This window comes from Palaemon carinicauda, chromosome 36 (genome assembly GCF_036898095.1).
Source record: "Palaemon carinicauda isolate YSFRI2023 chromosome 36, ASM3689809v2, whole genome shotgun sequence".
NCBI classification, from domain to species: domain Eukaryota; kingdom Metazoa; phylum Arthropoda; class Malacostraca; order Decapoda; family Palaemonidae; genus Palaemon; species Palaemon carinicauda.
In genome coordinates this window covers 73976529-73986528 of record NC_090760.1, presented here as the reverse complement: position 1 = coordinate 73986528, position 10000 = coordinate 73976529, and the positions used below count along the sequence as shown (strand labels likewise).

Genomic DNA, 10000 nt, shown 5'->3' with positions numbered 1-10000 from the left:
GGTAGATATGTGTGTTGAACAAGAGATGGTAATAAGTGCTAGCTTTTTTAAAAAGAAAGATAAAAATAAGTATACATGGGTAAGAGTGGCAAATGGAAGAGTAGTAGAAAGGGCATTAATGGATTATGTGTTGATAACGAAAAGAATGTTTGGAAGATTGAAAGACGTGCACGTGTTTAGGGGTATGGCTAACGGTATGTCTGATCATTTTTTGGTGGAAGGAAAATTGGTTGTAGCAAAAGAGTGGGGGAATAGAGTAGGTGGATGTAAAAGGGAGCTAGTGAGGGTTGAAGAGCTAATAAAACCGGGGGTAAAAAGTAAATATCAGGAAAGGTTGAAAATGGCATATGACGAGGTGAGAGTAAGAGAAACTGGTAATTTAGAGGAGGAGTGGAAGTTAGCAAAAGAAAATTTTGTTGGGATTGCAAGTGATGTATGTGGCAAGAAGGTTGTTGGAGGCAGCATGAGGAAGGGCAGTGAATGGTGGAATGAAGGAGTGAAGGTAAAAGTGGAAGAGAAAAAGAGGGCTTTTGAAGAATGGCTGCAGAGTAATAGTATAGAGAAGTATGAAAAATATAGAGAGCAAAAGGTGGAAGTAAAGCGCAAGGTACGTGAGGCAAAGAGGGCAGCTGACCTGAGGTGGGGTCAGGGACTGGGTCAGTCATATGAAGAGAATAAGAAGAAGTTTTGGAAAGAAGTGAAGAGAGTAAGGAAGGCCGGCGCAAGAATTGAAGAGACAGTGAAAGATGGAAATGGAAGGTTGTTAAAAGGAGAGGAGGCAAGGAAAAGGTGGGCGGAATATTTTGAAAGTTTGCTGAATGTTGAGGATGATAGGGAGGCAGATATAATTGCGGTTCCAGGTGTTGAGGTGCCAGTGATGGGAGATGAGAATGAGAGAGAGATTACAATAGAGGAAGTGAGGAGAGCACTAGATGAAACGAGAGTAGGAAAAGCATCGGGTATGGATGGTGTGAAAGCTGAGATGTTGAAGGAAGGGGGTGTGACTGTACTTGAATGGTTGGTGAGATTGTTTAATGTGTGTTTTGTGTTGTCAATGGTACCAGTAGATTGGGTCTGTGCATGTATTGTACCACTATATAAGGGTAAGGGAGATGTGCATGAGTGTTGTAATTCAAGAGGTATTAGTTTGTTGAGTGTAGTTGGAAAAGTGTATGGTAGAATACTGATTAATAGGATTAAGGATAAAACAGAGAATGCAATCTTGGAAGTACAGGGTGGTTTTAGAAGAGGTAGGGGTTGTATGAATCAGATTTTTACAGTTAGGCAGATATGCGAGAAATATTTAGCAAAAGGTAAGGAGGTGTATGTTGCGTTTATGGATCTGGAGAAAGCATATGATAGAGTTGATAGGGAAGCAATGTGGAATGTGATGAGGTTATATGGAGTTGGTGGAAGGTTGTTGCAAGCAGTGAAAAGTTTCTACACAGGTAGTAAAGCATGTGTTAGAATAGGAAATGAGGTGAGCGATTGGTTTCCGGTGAGAGTGGGGCTGAGACAGGGATGTGTGATGTCGCCGTGGTTGTTTAACTTGTATGTTGATGGAGTGGTGAGAGAGGTGAATGCTAGAGTGCTTGGACGAGGATTAAAACTGGTAGGCGAGAATGATCATGAATGGGAGGTAAATCAGTTGTTGTTTGCGGATGATACTGTACTGGTAGCAGACACAGAAGAGAAGCTTGACCGACTAGTGACAGAATTTGGAAGGGTGTGTGAGAGAAGGAAGTTGAGAGTTAATGTGGGTAAGAGTAAGGTTATGAGATGTACGAGAAGGGAAGGTGGTGCAAGGTTGAATGTCATGTTGAATGGAGAGTTACTTGAGGAGGTGGATCAGTTTAAGTACTTGGGGTCTGTTGTTGCAGCAAATGGTGGAGTGGAAGCAGATGTACGTCAGAGAGTGAATGAAGGTTGCAAAATGTTGGGGGCAGTTAAGGGAGTAGTAAAAAATAGAGGATTGGGCATGAATGTAAAGAGAGTTCTATATGAGAAAGTGATTGTACCAACTGTGATGTATGGATCGGAGTTGTGGGGAATGAAAGTGATGGAGAGACAGAAATTTAATGTGTTTGAGATGAAGTGTCTGAGGAGTATGGCTGGTGTATCTCGAGTAGATAGGGTTAGGAACGAAGTGGTGAGGGTGAGAACGGGTGTAAGAAATGAGTTAGCGGCTAGAGTGGATATGAATGTGTTGAGGTGGTTTGGCCATGTTGAGAGAATGGAAAATGGCTGTCTGCTAAAGAAGGTGATGAATGCAAGAGTTGATGGGAGAAGTACAAGAGGAAGGCCAAGGTTTGGGTGGATGGATGGTGTGAAGAAAGCTCTGGGTGATAGGAGGATAGATGTGAGAGAGGCAAGAGAGCGTGCTAGAAATAGGAATGAATGGCGAGCGATTGTGACGCAGTTCCAGTAGGCCCTGCTGCTTCCTCCGGTGCCTTAGATGACCGCGGAGGTAGCAGCAGTAGGGGACTCAGCAGTATGAAGCTTCATCTGTGGTGGAAATGTGGGAGGTTGGGCTGTGGCACCCTAGCAGTACCAGCTGAACTCGGCCGAGTCCCTGGTTAGGCTGGAGGAACGTAGAGAGTAGAGGTCCCCTTTTTGTTTTGTTTCTTGTTGTTGTCGGCTACCCCCCAAACTTGGGGGAAGTGCATTTGGTATATGTATGTATGTATGTATATATATATATATATATACACACACACATATATATATATGTATATATATATATATATATATATACATATACACACACACACACACACATATATATATATATATATATATGTGTATATATATACACATATATATATACATACATATATATACATACATATATATATATATATATATATATTTATATATATATATGTTTATATATATGTGTGTGTGTGTGTATTTATGTAGAGTTTGTTATTTGATCCAATATATACACTTGCAGTTTGGCGGAGGATTGTCCACTGAGGGAATAATATTTTCACACAAATACTTTTAAAATTTCAAAATATCTCCCACATTTATCTCATTTCCTTCTCATTAGAGGTTACAGCTCTAAAACATAAGCCAATTATAAGAACATCCATGATATCTGCTTTATTCATGCACACCTCTGCTTAACAAAACATATCTTCCCAAATAACGTTTCGCTTATTCCTTCAACACTTATCGATCCTTATTACTACAGCTTCCCAATTTTTGTGAATTCTTCCCCCATAGTTATTATTCTTCCTTAGCTGCTCTTCTCTTCTCTTCATCTATTCCCTCCTCCTTCATCATATTAGCTCGGTCCTATTGTGCAGCCAAACACTACCTCACTCTTCCATATTCATAAACTCACTTTTAATCCATACAAATCTCCGGTTAATCTCTGAGACCTATTTACCTTCATAGACAAGATCCCTTGCTTAGAGACAACGTCTCTTTCTATTTGCTTTCCTACTGTCATGTCTCTCTTTACATTGCGGGTTTCTACACGTTCTCTTTATTCATTGCTCATTCTTTCAATATATAGAGAGAAATTAAACGATACTTTAGATTTTGCAAAAAAAAAAAAAAAAAAAAATTCTGTAGAGATCTTTAACGGTAATTTAGATATTACCAAAACAAACTAGAATTCTGTTGAGATTTTAAACGATACTTTAGATTTTGAAAAATAAACTAGAATTCTGTGGAGATTTTAAACAGCCCTTTGAAAAAAAAAAAAAAAAAAAAACTAGAATTCCTTGAAAGGTACTTTTTATATGGCAAAACAAAGTAGAGTTCTGTAAAGATCTGTAGATTTAATTACAGTAACGATCGTTAACCAGGAATCAAATTAATCTGAAGAGCGGGGAATTTGAAATACATCTTTCCTTCGGAGTTAATTGCAAGTTGGCTGTCCCTTTGGGATTACTTAAAGCCTCAAAGAGGATTACCTTCCCCGATGAATATGGAACGAGGAAGGCTGGTTTGTTTTGTCATGGCCTTGATGCTGCTGGAGTAGGAATGAGAGGGAATGGAGAAGGAGAGAGGAAATTGGAATGAGAAGGAGTGGGAAGGTTATATTGCTCGAGTAGAAATTAGAAAGTGATTCTGCTGGAGTAGGAATGAGAGAGAATGGAGATGGCATGAGTAAATTGGAATGAGGAGGAATGAGAAACTTATCTGTATAGAGTAGGAATGAGGGAGAATGGAGATGGAATGAGTGAACTGGAATGAGGAGGAATGAGTAAGTGAGTATGTAAATAAGTCTCTAGGGTTAGAGAACCATTTGGTTATGTAAATATTGATAGAGTTTATAAATGTTTTACCAAACTGAATAAGGAATGGAAAAGGGATGATGAAATTGGAAGGAGAAGGAATGGGAAAGTAACTAAGTAAGTGAGTAAGTAAGTAAGTAAGTAAGTAAGTAAGTAAGTAAGTTAGGGTCTAGGGTTAGAGACTCAATGTATGTGAAACAAGGGAGATGCTTCTTTTCCTTTTGGCATTGGTGCTGCTGGAGTAGGAATGGAAAAGGAATGAGAAAATTGGAATGAGGGGGAATGAGAAAGAAAATAAGTACGAGTTTATGATTAGAGAAAAAAACTTGGTCTTTTTACAAATTTATTTCAATTCTGGTTACATACAGAGTACAAAAATATAGAAAATATATAATGAACAAAAGAGCAAAGCTTCAAGATAGAGTAATCAAAGAACAGCTGATAACATAATAGAAAAGCAAATGGCACAACACTTCTAAATTCTAACTATGATATACATTATACATATGTCAGTCCTAGTTCACTCGAAGCTACTGTGTCTGTGCACTTACACCGTGCACAGACATATGTATATATGTGCATACAAATATATAGTATATATATATACATATATATATGTATATATATATATGTATAAATATTATTTACTATAATGCATATATATACATACATATATATATATATATATATATTTATATATATATATATATATATATGTATATATATATATATATATATACGTGTATATACAGTAAATATTTATACATTACACATGTGTATACTTATATATATATATATATATATATTTATATATATATCTTTTATATATATGTATATATATATATATATATATATAAATATATATATATATATATATATATACTATTATACATATATATAAATATATATGTATATATATACATATATATATATATGTATATATATACGATTGTACATATGTATATCTATATATATATACATATATATATCATATATTATATATATATATATATATATATATATACATATATATATATGCAGTGGATTTCATATTTTACATCTGTAACCATCACTTTTTGAGATAATTCTTCTTATGACAGACAAGACGCTGACGACTATCTTGTGTGTCCTCACGAAGCCGTGGAAAAAAAAAATGTTGTGCGTAGTCTAGCAATACTAGCTCTAAGCTGCGGCATATATTTTGCGTTTAAATGAAATACATTGTACCAAATGTTTCAAAAGGCATGGAACGTTTTTATTAATATTTTCTATGATTAGAGATGAAGCATTTGCCAGAATTCTATATATTATATTAAATGTTGCAGATTCAAGAAAGTTTTATTATGCGTGGCGTGTCATCCTAGGCCAACTACTTAGAGATGCTAATTTTGATTGAGTTGTGGTAGCATAGTGGAAACATCCCTAGCTCACAATACTTGGGCTTGGAGTTCAAGTCCCGCTTAAGACTGATAGCTTTTCATTAGTATCTGTAACCTAACCATTCATGTGAGTTTAGAAATTTTGGCTGCAATTGCCTGACCTTCCTGGGTCCTACCCTAGGTGGACAGGGAACTTGCGCACTGATCGTATATATATATATATGATCAAACTCCAAGACATTTTTTAGTCCTTGGTCTCGTTAAATCTTTATTTTGTATTACTTTGACATCCAGGTAATCCTGAAAAAAAAGTATCTCTTCAATGATTAGTGCGTGCTAAGATCAGTCAGTCTATAAATTTAGACTGTGAATACAGCAAAAAGTCTGATTTCTTACTTGGCTCTATATCCAGCCCAAAAAAGTACAGTATGAAGCGAAAAACCTTTATGTGTGAATTGGAAGGGAAAATTTCATGTATCTTAATGAGAAATGCTTCTTATGCTCAAAGCTGCCTGGCACAAATTTCCATTTCTTTTCTTTGTAGTTACTTTTTTTTTTAGATATGGGACAATTCTTTACACTCTCTTCTTTTAAAACAGACACATGGGAAAAGTATATGGAGAGAAATTTATGTAGTTTCAAGATTTTTAAAAAATAAAAATTAACTATTTCTTGTATGATATTTCCATCTGATAGCTTCAAGCTTATATCCAGGCCACGCATATTAGCCATCATATAAATGTCAGATATTGGCGGAGGTAAGTACCATTTTTTTTTTTTTTATTTGACTTGTTCCCTTCAGTGGGTACAAATGAAGTAAAGAACAGTTTAGTGGTGATCTTTTTAAAAAAATTGGCCATCATATAACTTCTAAATATTGCCAGCAATAAGCTGCCACGTTCCAAGATTTGACTTGTTTGCTTTCAAGGCGAACAATTGAAGTATCAGGAAAGAGGGCACGCCCATTGTCCATCATATAAATGATACTGCCAGCAATAAAATAGCCATTTTTCAAATTTGGACTGGTTTCTTTTAAGGCGAAAATTGTAGTAAAGAACAGTTCACAATGTCAATTTTGTATGAGTCTTTTTTATAACTCACAAAGAAAGTTATTCATTTGTTAAGACTTCCCATCATATATTCATCCTATTAATATTGAGAAAGCAAAGAAATAAAAGCTTTGCATGCTTATATGATAACGGATACAAATACATTATCTTTACTCAACTGCTATCATAAATAAGAGTAATATACTTCCGTATTTTGCTTTGATCTATACACTCAGTTACGTTATACAAAATTACACGGCATCAAATACGTTTGCTAAGTTTAGCTATATGCTACTGATATCAATATCCATTTCTTTTTATGAACACTTGATCTACTTTTCTGCAACTACGTGAGAAAGATTTTCTTAGGTTAACCCATACTTAAAAATGCCTTACTCTGACTCATTTTAAACTACTTCTATTTGAAAATCAGGAAGCATAAGAGATGGTAACACTTGTTCGTTCAAATTAGGATTTCGAAAGTTCAAAAAAATCTGAACAGGCTCAACTGAACAATTATTTCCAATAAAAGAATATTTGCCAGTCTTGTTTGTATATATATATATATATATATGTGTGTGTATATATATATATATATATATATCAATACTCAAAAGATGCAATGCATATTTTCTTTTTACATTTCAATAATTTCTTGTCATATGATGTATTTCCTTTATGCAGGTTTCCCTGATTACTTGGAACTTTATTATTAAATCATATATGATATGATAGTACTTTTAGTGAATTAATATATATATACTGTATATATATATATATATATATGTATTTATATATATATATATATTTGCTATATATATATATAACATATATACATATACATATATATACACACACACACACACACATTATATATATATATATATATGTATGTATATATATACATACATACATATATATATATATATATCACGGTCATTTTGGAAAATTAATCATTTATAAAATGCCGGCCATTATGAAAAAAGACCAAATTCGTGGTCACTTTGAAAAACGACCATATATATCAATATTTTTGCAAAAGGACCAAGATTTTTGTCCATTTACAAAATCATCAGTATCATCGTCGGTAAGATTACAAAATGTCCAATTAGCAGGTAGGTGAGGTTCGATTAGGATAGGATAGTTTAGCTATTTGCTGATTGGACATTTTATAACCTTATAAACAATGATACTGATGATTTTATAAATGGACCAATATCTGGCCATTTTGCAAAATGTCGAGATATTTTAGGTCGTTTTGCAAAGTAACCCGGAATTTGGTCTTTTTGCATAATGGCTGGGCATCTTGTAAAATGACCAATTTTCCAAAATGACCGTAATATATATATATATATATATATACACATTTATATATAATTATATATATGTATATTATACATATATGTATATATATACTATATATATATATATTCATATATATATATATTTATATATATATATATATATATTCATATATATACATATATATACATATATGTATATATATATATATATATATAATAATATATATATAGTATATATATATAGATATTCACAAGAACCTATATACATTGAGATATGGGGCAACCTTATCCATCTCTTACTATTGGCAGTATTTTTGTCTCTGAAGTATGGAGGCGTGTGTTTTGCTCTCTCCTTATTTCCTTGCTGAACATCACGTGTTAGAAATAGCAATCGATAAGCAATAACTATAAAAGAAACTTCTTGATCAAACCTGAAGTGTTTTCCTGTTACTAACTGTACAATAAGTTTCACCCAAACAGGTAGGCAATATCTATGTGGCTTCATTGTGTAAATCTCTATCTAAAATTTATCATCAGATGGTTTATTTCACTACATTTTAATTTCTCTGTCTTATTTTCTAATTAATTTTGGGAAATAGTTCCTAAGCTAAAAGTACATTAATATCTCCTTTTCCTCTGCATCGTTTCGAAAATGTTCTGTCTAGATACAATATTAGCAGAAAACTTAACAAACTGTGTCTATGTACATTTCTAGATATTACTACTGTTTAACATTCAAATGTCAGTTATTCTATTTTCAAATAGGTTTCAAAAGAGATCAACAGTTTTTTTTTGTCTCTCCCAGACCTGAAATGGGTTCCAGTCAATAATTGGTAACTGTGTTTTCCACAAAATGTCACAGGATAATAGTCTGTTTTTTAAACACTGACGGTAAATATCTCCAGCTGATATCAATGGAACTAAGTTTTTCCCAACCAGCCGGATACAACGATATCGACAGTAGATATTCACGTTCCCTAAAACTGACTATCTTAAAACGGGAGCCTTTGGCTTAGTTCCTAGACTTGGTTCCTTACGAACCGGATTTCCAAAGCTTCGCGAGAGAAACAACGTCGATTACAACAATCCGCACATCGATGCGATTCCATTCCAAAGCTGCAACGATAAGCGAAGGTTCACTGTACACATATCTATAAACACAAAACTTACAGGATATCACTTAATGCCTTAGTTGAATTACATTCTACTCCCTTATATTACTAATCTATGAATAGTATCACTTAATGCCATGGTTGATAGGTAACTCTAAGTTACATTTGAATAAAAATAACCAAACCACAAAACCAGCCTTTCTAAAGCCAAGAAATAACCTACTTTACTTCTTAGTTGCTAATGGTACGTAAGACGTCCAATGAATTTATAATCACATAATTGCAATCACTATAACAAGATGCAATGATAAATAAATGATTGAAATACTCAATAAATATGTATCAGTGTCCGTTGAGTTGCTTAATCAAAATGTTGAAACTATTGCTCATAGTATCCAATAGTCTTCTGGCAAAAGAATGTCGAGGAAGCTGGTATTAGCATCCAGTGTTTTATCAACATTTAACAGACTACAGGTAAGTTCCAGAAGAAATTATTGTGTTTAACACAGCTGGTCACTTGGTAACTACTGTGATACTTAGTATTTCTTCTATACTAGCAGATTTCCGCTTTTTTAGCTCTACCTCAAAAGAGATAAAAAAAAACACCAAGTGTTACTAGAACGAATTCGATAATTATTATGCATTATTAATAATTTAAACAGAAATTAAGATTATAGACTATACCATGATAGCTAGTTTATTATCTGCAGCCTTGTAGCAATAGCATGAAAGATCGATTAATTCTGTATTTCAAAATTTTTATATATATTTTCTCTAGAGTCTCAAGTTTGGGAAGGGTTCGGCTTCAGTATTTTAACCATTACATTAAGTTTAGCAATGTTATAAAGCACCAATTTACCTTTGATTGTTTCATTACCTCCTTACTAACACAATCTCTTTGTATCT

The 10000-nt window shown here is 33.6% G+C and overlaps 1 protein-coding gene across 1 annotated transcript in view; it reads right to left on the bottom strand.

Annotated features, from left to right (window-relative positions):
• Nucleotides 1-8238: 8238 nt before the first annotated feature.
• Nucleotides 8239-10000, bottom strand: part of LOC137628910 (uncharacterized protein CG3556-like) — a 230091-nt gene continuing 228329 nt past the window's right edge. The window contains exon 11 of the mRNA XM_068360188.1: nt 8239-10000. This exon is cut by the window's right edge and continues 690 nt beyond it. The gene's annotated coding sequence lies outside the window, so the exon portion shown is untranslated.